Source organism: Colossoma macropomum, unplaced genomic scaffold (genome assembly GCF_904425465.1).
Source record: "Colossoma macropomum unplaced genomic scaffold, Colossoma_macropomum, whole genome shotgun sequence".
Classification (NCBI taxonomy): domain Eukaryota; kingdom Metazoa; phylum Chordata; class Actinopteri; order Characiformes; family Serrasalmidae; genus Colossoma; species Colossoma macropomum.
Genome location: NW_023494805.1, coordinates 17026360 through 17043378, shown reverse-complemented (window position 1 = coordinate 17043378; position 17019 = coordinate 17026360). Strand labels below are relative to the sequence as shown.

The 17019-nt window shown below is 37.7% G+C and overlaps 1 pseudogene; it reads right to left on the bottom strand.

Annotated features, from left to right (window-relative positions):
• The window catches only part of LOC118825364, a 67454-nt pseudogene that overhangs the window by 25776 nt on the left and 24659 nt on the right, over window positions 1-17019 (bottom strand).

Here is a 17019-nt window from a genome sequence, read left to right as displayed (position 1 = left end):
TATATATATATTGACCAAACCAGATGATAAACTTTAACTTAATAAGACTGAGAACACTGTATTGAGTATAAAAATAAAGTTAGTTTTTAGTCTAGGCTCAGTCTTTAAGTCTAGGCTTTGGTTATTTATTTTTCCCCTTTAGATAAAAGGTACAGATCTGGGGTACATGGATATAGAGCATTACTGTAAATTGGGAGTGTTGGTGCTGTCGTCCCGCTACTCTCTTGCATTCACTAATATTTGCTGATGGTGAAGGAGGGGTGCTGACATCTCAGAGTGCCTTCATGTCTGTTACCTTCTGTCTTTCCCTTTTAGTTCGGCTGTAATAGCTAGACCTGCTGGAGTTCCTGCTGCACTCTGTCAACACTGTGTACTGTAATCAGTCTCTCTTAACAAAACTAACTGCCTTTGTGTTTCTTTGCTGAGCTGATCAACTGCCCATCCTGTGCATCTGATGCTGTTGCTTCATCTGCCTTGATTGAGTGCCCACTGCTCACCAGCCTTCTGGACCAGTTTGACCACCAGGGAGCTTCCTGCTGTACACTGTAAAAAGTGGGACTGGGGTTAATTAATATTTACTAAATAACATAGTAACCTCTACATAGCAAAAACGACTATGTTCAGTTAGAAATCAAACTGAGCTGAATCCAATACATTTGAATGATTTATTAATTGAATTTGACACAGTTTTGGTTGAATAAAATAATCTGTGATACACTGAGTAGAATTTACTTATGTTTTATCAGGAACAACAAAGATGCAGAAAACATAGATTTTACTCATTGGGAGGTCATTGGTTTTAATGACCTCACACTTTTGCCCGACGCATTTTGTGCCTCATGGACACCCATGACTACACGTTTTCAGGGGTTGCAGTCCTCCAACTTCCCAAAGGTAAGACCTTTTTAATTATTTAATTATTTAATTATAGGAAACAAACAATTTCCAAGTAGGTTGCTGTGGCAGTTGCCCATTCTTTAGTTACTGCAGCTTACCAAACATGTCAAACTTCCTGTGCTGTAAGTCAAATTTAAGCTAGCAGCTAACGTTAGTTAACGTTAGCTAGCTAACTTAACTGTTAGCAAGTGATGCTTATTTTTGTTTTGACATATGAAGAGTTCAACATTCACAAATTACAGAATTAGGTTTCAATAAATATCCGATTGAAAAACTGCTGCTACATCAAATTAACCAATAACTTATTCACCACACGCATTTTGAATCCTTTCTAAGTTTCCAGAAGCAGCTATAAGTGCGCAGTTGTCGCCTCCACGGTGAAACGTTGGTGATGGCTCGGAGCTCAATACGGGTGGAATCTTCCTGACGTCTCCCGTTCAGATTTGAGCCCATCATGGTTAGCACAGGTTAGCCGGAGTGAACCGGTCGTCCAGCAGAGCTATTAACTTAGCCTACTCTCGCGCATACGTAGCTAAGCTAGCTAAGCTAGGTTATTGAGCTAGCTAGCAACTCTAACAAGTGCACACACTAGTTTATTATACCATAAATTCGTCAATGTCTCACTTTAAAATTGTAATTTAGCTAAAAAAGTGCCTCTCATATTTTGTGAGAGCAAACTGGCATCTAAAACAGGTGATTAACAAGCGAGCTAACAGTTACCAAATGTTTTATCTTTTACAGCCATCCATCTACTGTTTCTGGTTCTCGACTGATCAGGAATTGTCCCGGGTACTTTAATTTATAGTATCTTTATGGTATTGCTCTTTGTAATATTATTACATATTATGCTAAATATTTTATTACGTCTTTTAGCACAAGACATTGTCAATATTATGTATTTTAACATGTATTTGACTCACCTGCTTTGCTTTTTTCTTTACTTTGCAAAACTGTTGTATGAAGACAATAGAACTTTAAAGTTTCTGTGCTATTGTAAAAGTACAATGTTATTTACAGTAACCTGCTCTTTCTTGTATTGCTTTGCATATACCTTTGCTTTTTCTTTTTACTTTGTAGATTTATTTTTTATTTATTGATACTGTTTACTGTTTGTTCAGGATTCTTCATCCTTATGTTTTGTACAGTAAGTGTTTATTACTAATTTTGCTCACTTATTTCTTCATTTTAGATGCAGTCATGAGGAATCCAGAAATTTCAAGAAATTGACCAGAGACCTTCACATGTGTTAAGAGCGGAGTATATTTAACAGGTAGGATTCAGATGTTCATTCTCTCTCCCAAACATACTCTACATATATGCTCACTGGCTATTTTTACAGTACTCCTGACTTACAGACTGAGACCATCTGTTTCTTTGTATACAGAGTGCCCCCCGCCCCACCACCACCACCTTTTCCTTTTTACCACAGGGCCACCACAGAGCAGGTATTACTCACGAAACATTCTCAGCACTGACGTGGTGTTGGTGTGTTAGTGTGTGTTGTGCTGGTACGAGTGGATCAGACACAGCAGTGCTTCTGGAGTTTTTAACCACTTTTTTTTTTAGTTTTTCATCACTGTCCACTCTATTAGACACTCCTACCTTGTCAGTCCACCTTATAGATGTAAAGTCAGAGATGATAGCTCATCTGCTGCTGCACAGTTTGTGTTGGTCATCCTCCAGTCCTTCATCAGTGGACTATTCTGAGTCCAGCAGTGACACTGAGGTGTTTAAAACATTGCTGTATCTGATACACTAGTACCACACTTACTATGTCAGTGTCACCGCAGTGCTGAGAATCAACCAATAATATCTGCTTTGTGGTGGTCTGGGTGGGTCCTGATCATTGATGAATGATGTGAAAGGGGGCTAACAAAGTATGCAGAGAAAAAGATCAGCTACAATTTGCAATTGCAGAACTACAAAGTGCACATTTATATTTAATGGACCTGATTCAACAGAAAAGTAAATACAAGGCAGCATTACCTAATAAAGTGGCCCGTAAGTGTATACATATAATCAAGCATAGTGATGTAATTTAATTTGTATTTTATGTTAACACTGTTGTAGCTGTTACCTGCTATTCCACTCAATATGCCTGAATTGTGTATATACTTTGCTTAGGCAGTTAATGCATCATAATCATTTCTAAAGGAATTCTGGTGCCATCAATTCATGTATACTTACTTGTGAACACAGGTGAGCTTTAAGAATTGTGAACTTTGAAGACATGATACAGTATGTAGTGGCTTCATATATGATAATGTTCTTAGAACAGTGGCAGATTATTGATTCTCCTCTTTGCTTGAGACTAGTTGTACTTAGTACAACAAATATTCTTATGTTAGCTCAACTAAATATTTTAGTGTTGACAGATATCAGTCAGTAAAACTAGTAATTTACAGAAGTTGACTGAACATGATAAAGCCAGGGGAAATTGGTATTAGATTTTTTTCTTGTACAAACTAATTTTTTATTTTTTTACAGTGTAGGTGCATAAGGTGGCTGCTGGGTTGTTTATGCTTGCTACATGGTTGCTAAGATGTATTAGGTGATTTCTAAGGTGATTGTTGGCAGTTGCTAGGGTGTTTCTAGGTTGTTGCTAAGACGAACTAGTTGGTTGCCAGATAGTGACAGGTGGTTGTTAGGATGTAGTAGTTTGTTGCTAAGGAATCTGATTGATTGGAGGCATCTGCGCATTTAGGCTGCTAGTCGACGGAGATTAAACAAATGCTGATGATGTCTTAGCATTGAAATGTGACCTTTTTTTAACCTTTCACTCCCAAACTCTATCAATTATAAAAGTGACCAGCAACACTGTATTCCAGAATTCTGGTTTCTCCCATGTATACTTTACTGGAGATCAGCTGAGCAACAGAAGGCCTCCATGCTCAAGCACTGCATCAATCTTTTGCTTTGTTTCTGTTTTCTGGCTACAGAGAGGGTCGTGCCGGTCCCTAGTGAACACCTGATGGTCAACATGCGAGTCCTTATGCAGAACTGATGACAGTGCATGCTTTAAGTTCCAGTAATCATCCAACATCATGTCCGTGTGAGACTTTTCATGATCTTTATTCATTCCACCGTGGATTATCCATTATATATATATGGACGCATGCTGTTTTTTTAGCATCTCAGCACTGCTTTGTGTGTATCCTGGACATTTTATTGAATCATGCAAGAAAAGTTTCTTAAAGTTCATCAAAATAGTCTGTACCTTGGATTATAATGAGTGTTATTTGTTACTTCCTTTGTAATTTATTGTTAGCTGTTGTTGACTGTTAAAACTATGCCAACTAATTGTAATTCCTTATGTGCTGTACTGTATTTTTTGCAATGAAATTCTGGCAACTACAGCTTCCGGTAATTTACTGTAAAGGACTCAAAAGGGGAACCTACTGGTTAACACCATCTAGCAAAACAATAAGACAGGTATCACAGTAAGTGGTACAAGGAGATCTTAACGCAGGTATGCACCCCCATAGCAAGACAGATCCTTGCTTTATGCTGATAAACGTAATGGATGGTCTGATACTTTTACTGACCCAGAGAACAATATGGCCATTATTTCCACAATCCGAAAGGTTGAAGGGATTAAAATGGATTTACGAGTCAGTTCTTTCTGTTCTGTTCTGTTGTTATTTGAATTTTAATGTCCTGTTTATGCGATTCTTATCTGAATATATTCTATATTTAAGCTCTTTCTTTATTGATAGGTTTTTGTACAGTGTAGCTATGTTTCCTGTTACTGTGAGTTTCAGGGCACAGTAGTACAGTGCAGAGTCTGATACCGTTGCAGAGGAGATCACCAGATCCACACGCTTTTCAACAACCTCAGTAGACAGATGAGGAAGATATGACTCCCTTCTGTTTTCATGAGGATAGATATAAACAAGAAACTCTGGTCTGGATGTGGGATACTGACGATACCACTGAAGAACATCATTGTTATGACTGGTGCTGTACTTGCAGGAGAGAGTAACATCATCTCCCTCAGAAGCAGAGATTTCTCCTGAAAGATGTTCAATTGTCTGTGTTGATATTTCCTCTGGGGAACAAAAGAAATACAAAACAGAATTAAAAAAGATGGGTTTTCTGAATCACAATATTTAAAACGAACTTTATCAGGAATTTACATGCATATAAAACAAACAAACGTTAGACTTAATTTCTCAATATCTTTTCTCTTACCCTAAATATAGCACTCACTCACTCACATAGCCTTATTTTAATTTGGAATATATTCCTTATCCAGTGCGTAAGACAACAGTTCTGGTGGGCCACAACTTTGCATATTCATTAAAACCTTCATACACTGAATTGAGAGCATTAGACAATTACAATTGCTAATCTCTATAGAGAGTTTGACATCCTTGCCTTATTCTACCGTAAACCTGTTTCTAAACCATCAATCCTAATGCTACTGAGGATCAGCTGTGTTTTTTTTTAGATTTGTTAATCATTAGAGCATCTGTAGAGGACCATCCAAATAATATGACATCAAGACAAGCTTACCTAAATGAAGCCCTAGGAGGAAAAGTGTAAAGTGCAACATGCTGATGGAGATGTGAAGTTACTGAAAGCCAAAGCTGAATGGGATTTGCTTAGTTCTCTGCTGAGGTTGAGAGCTCCACCTTACTGTAGTCATCAGAATATGTTCCTCTCCAGTCCTGTTTGGTCACACTTGTGGTAAATTTAGATAGGAATTATTGGACATACATCAAGGATGTTTCTTCATAATAAGCATATTATTTTAAAATAGCCTAATTTGTCAACGTAAAAATAAACACATCAGTGATGTCTGCACATCTATGTATCGTCATCAAGGCCTGTAATGTTCTGTCAGCAGCTGCTGACAATGACAAATGTATTCACGCCTTTGTCTCACCTAAATTGGAATCCTGCAATGCTTTATTAACAGGTTTACCCAAGAGCTCTAAATCTGCAGTGAATTCAGAACGCCACTGACATGATGTTGCACGTCTCTACCTTAGCAGAAATAGTTGTTAGATATTTTCTTCCTAGATCACTCACATCAAACATCATATCATGCTAGAAAAATGGCTGAAGAGGAAGGAGTCAGCTTTAGTTACTGCAGCCTCATGCTCTGCATTTCTGACCTACTGTAAAAGAGTCTAACTCATCATAAGTGGTTTAAATTATGTACAGGGTAGTTGAATGTATTTCTAGTGATTGTATGATGTTGTAATGAATGGACATTCCAGCTCTTTTTAGAGAGTCAGATCAGCCGGCTCAGCTCACTAAGAAGAGTTGACTCTTTCAGCTCCTAAACAGCTCTTCAAATAAAAGCTTTTTCACATTATTTATTTGTTTGTTTGTTTTCCCAAAAAATCAGCAAGTTCTTATCAAAACATTTTCCCCAATCCTGATCCTGAAGCACATCTGTCCTGCACATTTTAGTGTTTTTCCTGCTCTATCACATGCACTTTAACTCAGTGAGAGTTTGTTAATGAGCTGGATCAGGTGGGCTGACAGTTAAAAAAACTGAAGAACTATCAAGGCACACTTTGAACAATGGTAAGAGTTACATGAAAAACAACAACAAACAGTTGTGGGGGATAATAAGGGAGCAGAACCAGAACAGAGATCCCGAAGGCTCCCATGACAAACATGTGGAACAAAGAGGATTTTTGTACTGCAAACAGACTAACGGTTAGAATGAGCCTTCGCTGCGAAAAGAATGAACTCTGATCAGCTCTCAGCTGTTCACAATTAGAGCGAGACGAAGGTGGAAAAGGTGAGATGTGTTGCTTTTCCACTGTTTACAGGCTTTAACGTCTGTTTGGTGCTGCTGCCATGGTAATGCTGAATGATGGCGCACATGCAGTGGGAAAAAAGCACATGAATTCTGATCTGAGCGTTCACATTAAGGTTACATGACCATGAATCAGATACGTATCTGATCTAGGACCACATATGAAAGTGGCTCAGGTCGGATTGGAAAAGATCGGATTCGCGTGTCAACACAGCCCTGAAAACACCAGCTCTGAGTCACATTAGGGCAAAAAATCGGATTTGTGGCACTTCAGCCTGGTAATGCGAACGTAGCCAAAGTGCCCTCGTCAGTGTGCTTCATGTGTGATGTTGGTGGAGTAAACAGGATTATGATAGTAAGAAATGGTTAAAATGCCTGCCAATAACCACAAATGTAACAAGCTAAGGGATGAATAAAGCAGAAACATTTATAAATGTTCTTCTAACTGCCAAAGAGTTTTTGTACAGTGTAGCTGGGTTTCCTGTCACTGTGGGCCTCAGAGCACAGTAGTAGAGTGCAGAGTCTGATACTGCAGCAGAGAAGATCAACAGATCCACATGAGTTTTCTTTTCATTTACTTCTGCAGACACTCCAACAACTGGAGGGTCAGCTTTTTGTATAATGTTAGCTTCAGTGACCAAGATCAGGAACTCAGGTCTGGATCTGGAATACTGACGATACCACAGCAGATCATCAATTGTAGTAGATCCAGTGTAACTGCAGGACAGAGTAACAGAGTCTCCCTGTAGAACACTGACAGTGGAAGAACTTGGTTCTATTCCCTCACCAGACGTGTAACCTGCTGAAAACAACAATCATAAACTTACAGGTAAGATTTTGGTGTAAAATTTTACCAGAAAAAGTTCACTAAATCGAACATTTCCTCTTCTGCATGTTTGAAGATGTGATATGTTCTGATTAAAAAAGCTCTTCATTAATTTTATGCATCTTACCTAACATGAGAAAAAGAAGCCACCAACCACCAAGACTTGCCATGTCTGAACAGCGTCTCTTATAGCTCAGTTTTTGCTGTACTTTATGAAATTGTGCTTCGTGTTACTTCAGTCCCCCTGAAACAGTGACATGACATTATCTGTCAGTTCTTCAACAATATTTAGAATAAATCTGCCCTCTACTGGAAGATTCTGTAATTACAACTTTAGTATGAAGAGAAACTCTTGCTACAGTCAGATCCACAAAATACTGACATCAACAAGTTATAGTTATTTAAACTGTCTAACACAGCATATTGGATTTTAAATTAACTAATGGCTATGAACTCAGAACCTAGTGATGTTTACAGAAGCTCCATCATATGCTTCAGAGCATTCAACCACCTGCTTCAGTAAAAAGCTTCAGAGAAGTCAGGATTATGGGTTGGCCTGTTTTTTCCTCAACTTGAACCACACATATAACTTGTACTAAGATTGGGCTGCTGTCTAATCAATAGTCTCCTCCAAAGGAAAGCAGTATACATGTAAAGAAATGATCTTGCTGTACAAGATGCAACATATATGTTATTACAAACTGAAACAGAACAGAACATCATTTCCTCACTGTGTGCCATTTTGTCAGTTTCTAATGCACAGTCCAGGTAATATTACTCACAGCTCTAATCTTTTACATTATAACTTTTAATATTTATAGACTTTGAGATGGTTTAGATCCAAACCTACAGCTCCTCATTCTTGCCTGGTTGGTTTCTTGTAGATCATCAGTGCAGTTTTATTAGCTTGATCATAGCTAACGATACTAACATAACATTCCTGTGATTTAATAATGGTTAACACTTTATAATAGATTTCTTTAATACAACATTAGCTGACCCTTAATAGCTGCGAACAAATTATTCATTTATCAGAAACTGAAAATATACAAATGTTTCTAAATAACGCTTAATGTAGTTTATCTGTCACTAATGAACAATAAGTTGTACAACCTCTTGTAAATTATTTTGCTATAATTTTCCAGAACTAAAAATGGGTATGATTCAGTATATCTACAATAAAATTAACCATGTTTTTGAAGCTAAAGAGTACGGTAAATGTTACATTACAGTAATAACTGAAATATCTTCCTAATGTTAAATGACAGTAAAAATTATTTTGTCTACAGTAAAACTATTATAAATTTATTGTCTGAAAAACTATAACCAAGATTATATTACTTGTAAAAGTCAATTCAGTTTCTGATGCTTTAAGGCAAATGGTTACAAGTGACTTGCAGATGGTGTGAAACTGCATTACTTATTAACTGAATTAACTAATTACATACTTCACATAAAATTACACAGCTTAATATGATTTTCCATCTTTATTAGCCCACTAAAAATGACATACGTGTCCATGTCATACATTACTACTAACCCAGGAATGACAATTACTTCACACAAAATTTTGATTTCACTTATTTTACTACAACAACAGCATATAGCCAAATTTACAAAGACAAAGAAAAGAAATTTGCATGGCTATGAAATTAAAATATTCAATTTTCTAAAAGAAAAGCATCACATGTTTGGAAGTGCTCCTCAGACTCAGTTCTAGGAACACCATGGGTAAGGAACAATGTACTGAGGGATCTTATCCAGGTTCCTTCAGTGCAGGTCAACGTTTTGTGGACAAATTCATGAAAATTATGTACCTTCACTTGTTGATTCTCAAACCAGGATCCTCAAATGATCTATCAACTTCACTCACAGTTCTTGACCAAGACATGCAAGGAACAAGTACAAGTTTTGAAGTCCAGGAGAGCACCTCAGACAAGTCTTTGAGTTTGACATACACAACCTCTGGAGAAACAGACAATCCTCTGGCATTGCTCATGAATTCTGAGCAAGCTGAATCTGAGAGGATTGATGACATCTCTGCACATGACATCAAGTCTCCTGGTGCGTCACTCACCCCCTCGAGCAAGGCTGGCAGTGCAATGGTCAAAGACACACTGGAGATTCTTAGCATCTCCAGCCAGGAGACGTGCTCTTCCAGCTCCAGTCCATTAAATGACCAAGAATCTGTCATTGTGAAAAAGAGGAATCATAGATTTAAATGATTTGTGGGCAAAAAAAACTCCTTTTATCAGCATTGGATGAAAGGTAAGGATTATATATATATAGATATTTAAAAGCTTATTTGCAGTCTCAGTAATTACTTCTCTACATGTCTGGCTAAAGTTAGTGTGTGACACCTCTCACTACCTATTAATTTCAGTGTGATGATGACACTAGTCTCATCTCTGAGTGTTTCTTTGAGGTGAGGTGGAAAACGCTGTTCTTACACTTTTAGTAGAGGAACAAATTCCCAAAAAGGCCCTAGTTTTTGAGATACGTTGGCCCGAGAAAGAACAAAGCACAAGCATGTTTTCATATAATGTTGATATCTCTAGTTCGTGAAATAGATGATTGTATAAAAATATTTCACTGCAAAATGTGTGTAATTCATTAATATTTGGATGCTCCCAAAACCAGAAAATTGGCAAATTTAGGCCTGATTTAAACGGAGAATGCCTGCATTATCCCTTATATTTCATAAAATAAAAATCAGAATGTGGCCAATTTTAGACTGACTGTGCAGAAACAACATACTCCATGTCATAAAGAAAAGATATCTTTGTCCATTGTCTAAATACAGGCCCCTTAACATGCATGAGCCAGAGACAGAAATTGACTTTTTGCCATTGATATAATAACGATGTTAAACACCAATAAATGTTATTATTTTGTACTTTATACAACTTTAAAAAGTTGTATGTGACCAATAATGGAATTTATATGGGACTGTGTCTATAGTTTAATTACTAATTACCATCAGCTCTATTGACCAATATATCCTCCCAGAATAAAGAGAGATTGCATATAAACATCAGGGGGTATTTCATAAAGCAGGATTTCTTCTTTAGCCAGTGCCTGAAAACTTAGGAATATTATCTATGACTACATGTGGCATATTTGCATAGGCATATATTTACTGAATTCTGTGATATTTGATTTAAGGTTTGGTTTATCATTTATCGTTAAATTTCTGGTGCACATTTTTTCTTCACAGGGTAGCTATGCTGAAGTGTTGTGCTCTGCAAGATACCTAGTGTCTCTACTTACATTGTGTGAGAAACAAGGGGCTGCAGTCATTGCTGAACAAAGTTCCAGGGAGGATAATGGCAGGTTTAGTGTCTAGGCTTTATACCCACGTGATGCCAGGGCAGCAGGCCCTTACACCTGCAGTTCAGACAGAAATGACAAGGTTTAGATAATATATTTGTATTTGTTTAAGTTTTTTTTATTTTTTTTATTTTTTTTTTTCCCTTTGCCCAGGAAACCCATCCACTGCGCCAAACAGAATAATGTTATACCTAGTGAGCATTTTTTGGGGGTCCAGTAAATGAATGTAATTACTTACTGACAGCCTACTTACGTTTATCTTGTTACTCTCAGTTAAAAGCACTATCTTCATTAGTTTGTGTTTTATGTCCACATGCCAAAGTGAAAGGGGTGCTCTCACAAAATATGTCCTGCATAGGATGCAGCCTAATCCAGTAAGTCTGGATCCCAATGGATCGCAACCTCCCCTTCACCATGCAGTAGCCAGTAGTTGGCATTTCAGTTTTATATTCTGTATAACACTGTCCAGCTCCTCATCATTCATACTGCTATTTCGTCTAGCAGAAGGGCCAAGCTCCTGCATCCATCAAAACACTGTACTTGTTTAGATACCCAGCATCTTTGAGATTCAGGACACAGGCAGGTCACTTTCCAAGAGCTCTTCCAAGCTCTCTCTCCCAGTGTCTAACTGGGACACCCTGTATCTCCAGGTGCTGTGTCAACTTGCGTATTTCTGCCATTCATCGTACTCCGTCACAAGCCTACAAAGCTCTTGCAGGGCATGTAATATCTCTGTCGGCACATCAGTGTGTTGGGAGAGTGCATTACACAGATACGATTCCTGTCTACATGTAAATTCCATGTAACATTGTTTTATGATAGTTGTGTGATGAAGTTTTGGCCTAAAATGTATTTAAATACATTTGTTTTAATCCATTCATGGTGGAGGGAAGCATGTAGGGTATTGTGAGCAAAACAGTTTTTTTCAGATTTATGACTATTTTACCATCACCAACATCGCATATAAAAACTCAGGTGTAGGTTCACCAGCGTTTTTGTAGAGTAAATAAAAAATGAAAAAGGCTGTTTTTGTATACTGTAATCATCATGGCTCTTGGTTCCTATCACCACCACTGTATAGAAATCTGAACAGGGAAGATTCTCTAGAATGAAGCATTTCACACCAAACCACTCTGAATAGCTTTGTTTACCACTTAACAATTTAATTATGTAATTCAAAAAATCAATAGTTTCCCTTTAACTCTATTGCCCAGTGTTCGCAAAACAACAATTAATAAATGCTACAAAAAACTGCCTATTGTGCTGACGATGATCAAAAAGCCAGAATCACACTCACTTTATTTCACCAATCATGAGACCAAAATGGCACATTTAAACTATTCTGCTAATATAGACCAAAACTGTTGTTGTGCTGTGATTTCTGATTTCTGAATCAGTATATTCACCAGAATCTGAATCAGAATTATAATAAGTACTTAAAATTAGGAAAAAAGGAAAAGGTTCAGCAGATCTCCTCATACATTGTAAAATGCGAATCTGTTTGTATCAAAATAGTAGAACATTATTATTTCATATGGTTCCAGGAACGTTTTTCTGTGTATCTGCTGATTAAACACTAATATGATAAATGTGTGTAATGCTTAGAAAAGCAGCATCAGCTTATTGTAGCCTACATGATAATGATTTGTCTTCCAAAGCAATCTAGCATTCTAACCAGGAGGTTTAAAAAGCTGAAAGTCTAAATGAAACAAGACAAATAGCTCCCCCTCTTGACAACAGAATTGTTCTTCATGAGTCAGTTTTATGAATCAGTTTTTGTATAGTGTAGGTGGGTTTCCTGTCACTGTGGGCTGCAGGGCACAGTAGTAGAATGCAGAGTCTGATACTGCAGCAGAGGAGATCAACAGATCCACTCTGTTTTCATCCACTGTAGCACTCAGTCGTTGGAGCAGAGAACTCGCTCGAGTTATAGTTTTTGTTGATGGGAGGATCATCAGTAAATACTCTGGTCTGGATCCAGGATACTGACGATACCAATACAGATAGCTTGCTTTCTCATACATGCAGGAGAGATTAGCTGTCTTATCTTCAAGAGCATGAACCTGCATTTTATCCTTTAGTGGTGCTATTGACTGTGAAACACAGTTCCCTGTAGAAAAATAAATTAATAAGAATAAGGGAAAAAAAATTAATAAACATTCAGCATTGTAAAAGAAATGAATTGCCACACAACACATCACTCACATACAAATCACTGTAAAAACAACAATAGAAAAACTTAATTTAAAAATTAGCAGGAAGTCATCTACACTTACTTAGCATGATCATAAAGACAGTCAGAGAGCACAGAAACATCATGGTGGTTCCAGTGTTCAGACAATGAGGAGAGATTTGGTGCTACTGTTCAAGCATGTAGACTCCTCCTACATTTGTCAGTGGATCTGTTAGAAGAACAGAGGAATGCAGATCAGAAAAACATTTTTATTGTTGTAAGTTATCTGTGGATCATTTCTGTTGTGTTTTTTTTTATCTCACTTTGTTGTCCTTTTTAATTGCTAGTGTCAATAGAGTTTACAATCATGAAAGTTTAATCAGTCATTGTAGGTTTATAGGTACTGACTGTAACCCACCTGTTACTGTGAAATTACCCCACCCCCTCTCTGTTCATCAATGTAAAAAGACCACCCCATATCCATCACCAGATAATGTTTAGATGGTGGACTATTCTCAGCAAAGCTGTAACACAGTGTGTGTGGTGAGGGTACGACTGTATTCAGGCACAGTGGTATTGCTGGGAATTCTACACCACTCAGTGTCACTACTGGGTTAAGAATATTCCACCAACCAAAAACATACAGCCAACAGTGGTCCACTGATGAAGGACCAGAGGACGAATAACACACACTGATCATGGAAACAGATGTGTTCTGCTTTACTCTAATAGTGTACTAGCTGTAACAACAATGATGGTTTGTTTTATAAAGTGTACCATACTGAGCATCAGTGAGCTTGTACATTAGTGTGATGTGTAAGGAAAAACAGAAGTGCAGCTGTTTCTCAGGTGACTTGCAATGTATAAACCCCACCAAGACAAATGCAGAGAGTTCAGTGGTACAAAAAACACAGGCGCTGGAAAAAAGTGATACGGTGAAAAGAATCATCCCTCACCATATTCTTGACGAGCTGGTGAGTGCACTTGTAGCGTACACCACAGGCCTAAATGCTTGACCCCTACAGTGAAGGGGATTTGGGTTTTCTGCTATGCTGTGTGGAACATTTTTGGCATGGTTGGGAAAGGTTCGCTGCAAGTCAATCCAATGTTGTTCTGACCAATCACTTTTATCCTATGATGAAACATTTCTTTCATGATGTGAATGGTCTCTTCTTGAATGGCACCCATTCACAAGGCATAAGTGGTCCTTGGATGATTTGAATATAAAAATTATATAAATTATAGGATATGGCCTGCTCAGTCACCAGACCTCGAGCCAGTTGAACACTTAGGGGATTTTGGACAGACACTTTAGACAGCGCTCTACACCTCCATCATCACTGAGACAATATCTTTCACAAGAATGTTGCTTCATCCCTTCAGTACAGTTCCAGAGACTTGAAGGATCTATGTAAAGGTGCATTGAGGCTGTTCTGCTGGCTCGTGGCAACAAGGACGTACCTTAATAAGAGTTCTTGTTTTATGACCTATCTACGCACAAACTAGGTAAACTAAATAAATTGTGTAAACTTGTGAAGAAGTGTGTACATATGGTGTTACACATGCATAGTTTAAGTATTATTTTATGTATCAAAACAACATTAATCTGGTTTCTGATTTTTTTTTATTGTTTCAATCAGTGACTGTTATGATTTCTGTGTCTGTGAGCTCAGTAGTCAGATGCTAATTTGTCTTCTAAAGCAGATTGACACTATAATCTGAGGTAGAAGACCCTGAATGCCTTAATGAAAAAATACAAACAGCTCCCTCTCCTGACTACAGCATCGCTGTGCATGAGGCATATGAAACACTTTTTGTACAGTGTAGCTGGGTTTTCTGTCACTGTGGGCTGCAGAGCACAGTAGTAGAGTGCAGAGTCTGATACTGCAGCAGAGGAGACCAACAGATCCACTCTTTTTTTATTTACATCCACTTCAGCATCTAGTCAATTGAATGGAGGGGTTGCGTGCTTTAGGTTACCTAGGTTACCAGAGTTTGCACACTGCCATCACACTTGCAGGAGAAAATAGCTTTCTCATTTTCAAGAGCATTAACCTGTGTTTTGTCCTCTAGTGGTGCTGTTTGCTTGTGAAAAACATTTCCCTGTGGAAAAAAAAATAAATACGGAAAACATTGTGGCAACATTTAATGTTGTATAAAAGAGGAATTGCCATCATCATATCAAAAACAGAAAAACTTGGTTAAAAAATTCATGGAAAAAATGGAGAAAGCTACAGCATGATCATAAAGACAGTCAGAGAGCACAGAAACATCATGGTGGTTCCAGTGTTCAGATAATGAGGAGAGATTTGGATCCTACTTTGCAAGCATGTAAAGACTCCTCTCCTTTGTCAGTGGATCTGTTATAAGAACAGAGGAATGCAGATCAGGAGAATAACACAGCACTATAATCTGATAGCTTTATTCAATTTTATTATTACTTTTTACAACAGTTATTTATCCATAAGTTGTTGTTTTTGTTTCACACTCTGCTCCCTTTTCCATCTCTAACATGGTGAGTATGGGTTTGTGCTCATGTTAATTTATCCTAGTGGTTAAATTAACAAAGATTAAAGAAATCTCAACTGCAATGGGCTGGTGTGGCTGCAGGTTTTCATTCCAAATGAGCCACCGCACACCTGATTCCACTAGTTTAATCAGTTGCTCAGTCTTCAAACAACTGATCGTGTGAGCTCCTGCTTTGGTGGAATGAAAACTTGCAGCCACACTGACCCTTTGTGGATCAGATTGGACACCCCTGGCAGGTGTGGCGCTGCACCTTCAAAAGTGGTGGGGCAAAACATATTGTAAAAAAAAACAAACAAAAAAAAAAAACAGCTGGCTGAGTGACAAAATGTGATTGGGCCATTGACTAGAATTGTCTTTCACGTCATGCTAATGACACCTCTTAATAAATCTATTCAGAGGTGCGTAGTAACTAGTTGCATTTACTCAAGTACATGTACTTTAGTAAAATGTTGATCATATTACTTCTACTAAGGTTAGTAAAAGAAATCTTTTTACTCCATTACATTTTAGCCTTTCGTATTTAGTTACTAATTCCATTTTTTTGTTTAATTTCAGTATGTTTTGATGGTGGCAATACTTGTACTGCTTTGTAAGTGTTTACATGTCTGACTTTGGAGCTTTGTGTTTTAGACCAAAAAAATCCCAAAAAGAGAAGAACAGAGCTGCACAATCTTCAGTTCCTATGCTGATAAATGCTGGATATACTAAGAAGTTCCATGGCAGTACTAAAGTATATTTCTACTCAAGTTGTTTTTGTACTTTTACTTGTGTAATTATTTTGTGCAAGTATCAACACTTTTACTTGACTGAACTTGATCATGAACAATGCTAGTGTTTGTTTTGATGCTGCTTCATTAACTGTAGCCTCAGATAGCAATGTTTGTTAGCTACCATCTCTGAAGAACATCAGGCAGTTTTCATACCCAGCTCATTTTCTAAAGACCGCACCACAGTTTGATTTTGTGGTATTTTTATTTTTCCTTTAATCTATTTCTGTCTTATCTTTTTCGGATGGTGGACTGCAAGGGCTAAAGTGGACTAAATTATATGTGTATACCAGTTTCAATTTAACTGAAAAATTTGCTCCACAATACATATCATTATTTCATTGCTTGTCTTCCATTATTTACAGTAGCTCGCAGTGCAGGAACGAGTGCTTACATCCCTGCAAAACCTCTAATCAATAAACAGGCACTCACAGGTGCGTTTATAAAGAGTGAAATATTAAAGCAGCAGTTTGTGCAGACAGTACAGCGAAAATCTGCAGTGGAAAAAGTGTGCACTGGTGTGAATTCTCTCATGAGTTAGCGGGGGTTCGTTGTTTGGTGTGGACCTGAACACAGGCAGAGTGTTCGCATGTCAAAACCGAACTAAAGAGAAATTTGGGGAGGTTTGCACCATCCAGGGCAGGTCTGAAAGGGCCTACCAGCTGAAATGAAATTGCTCTGCTTGTATGTGCTGATCAGCGCTTCATGCTGTTTAGGGAAA